We start from the raw sequence: 1,235 nt of genomic DNA on the forward strand, positions 1-1,235 counted from the left end.
CTTGTGGACGGGAGCTCTGCGCTGGGCCGTGCTATGAGAAGGTGTCAGGCAGCCCGGAATCATGGCAAAACCCAATCCTTATCCCTGTGTCGTAAGAGGCGCCAGGGTTGCGTTAGGAAGGGCATCCGGCGTAAAACCTGTGCCAAATCAGTATGCGGATCATAACGGATGATCTGCTGTGGCAACCCCGAACGGGAGCAGCCGAAAGAAGAACAACAAACCTCGTTTAAAGGATCTTTATAAAGTGTTACGTAATTGAATAATATTTAAAACACTGTTCTCTGCTTTTTTAAATTTTAACTAATGCGTGCCCGTACGTGCAAAAAAACAAACAAACAAAAAAAAACTTTCAACCATGTGCCAGAAACAACAACCACACAGGCCGTTCCTTCGCTCTCACGTGCCCGTACGTACGTGGCTGTACATGCAAAAACAAAACTTTCAAACAAACAAACAGGCTGTTCCTTCGCTCTCGTAAACGACGACTGGATTGGGGCATTGTGTTTATCTATAAATGCGCATAAGAAATCGAGAAATTATTAGAATACAGTAAGTAATCACTATCCAGAAGTCCGTACGTTGCAACCTGTAATGGGGAACGCGCTCTAACTTGGCCATAACTTGGAAACCACTTGTCCGATTAATTTCAAATCTTGAAAAGGCAAACAGAGATTGCTGGAATTATAGATAGAAGATAGATACTGTGGGTGCAAAACGCCAAGCAACCTGTCCTGTCATTGGTAATTGAGGATCTCTTCCCCGTCGGCACGCCTACGCAGCAACGTGTCCTGTCATTGGTAACTGAGGATCTCTTCCCCGTCGGCCACGCCTACGCAGCAACGTGTCCTGTCATTGGTTTGGTAAATAAATGGCCATAACTTCGGAACCACTTGTCCTATTAATATCAAACCTTGAAAAGGCACATACTCAGGTCCCCAGCAATATAGCTGGCAAGTTTCAATTGGATCGGACCAGTGGTTGTCGAGAAACAGCAGTCATACACACACACACACACACACACACACACACACACACACACACACACACACACACACACACACACACACACACACACACACACACACACACACACACACACACACACACACACACACACACACACACACACACTGCTGGAATTATAGATAGATGATGACATGAAAAGATATTTTTTGATTTATCTTTTCATTTGACATGATTTTATACAGAAGATTTCAATAGGGATCTGTCTTGGG

General features: G+C 44.5%; 1 protein-coding gene across 4 annotated transcripts in view; it reads left to right on the plus strand.

Moving 5' to 3' along the window:
- The window catches only part of CORO7 (coronin 7), a 97,468-nt gene that overhangs the window by 33,960 nt on the left and 62,273 nt on the right, over positions 1-1,235 (plus strand). The window lies entirely within an intron of this gene.

The sequence above is a fragment of the Eptatretus burgeri genome, chromosome 8 (assembly GCF_056783735.1).
Source record: "Eptatretus burgeri isolate ZD-2024b chromosome 8, Ebu_testis_v1, whole genome shotgun sequence".
Lineage (NCBI taxonomy): Eukaryota > Metazoa > Chordata > Myxini > Myxiniformes > Myxinidae > Eptatretus > Eptatretus burgeri.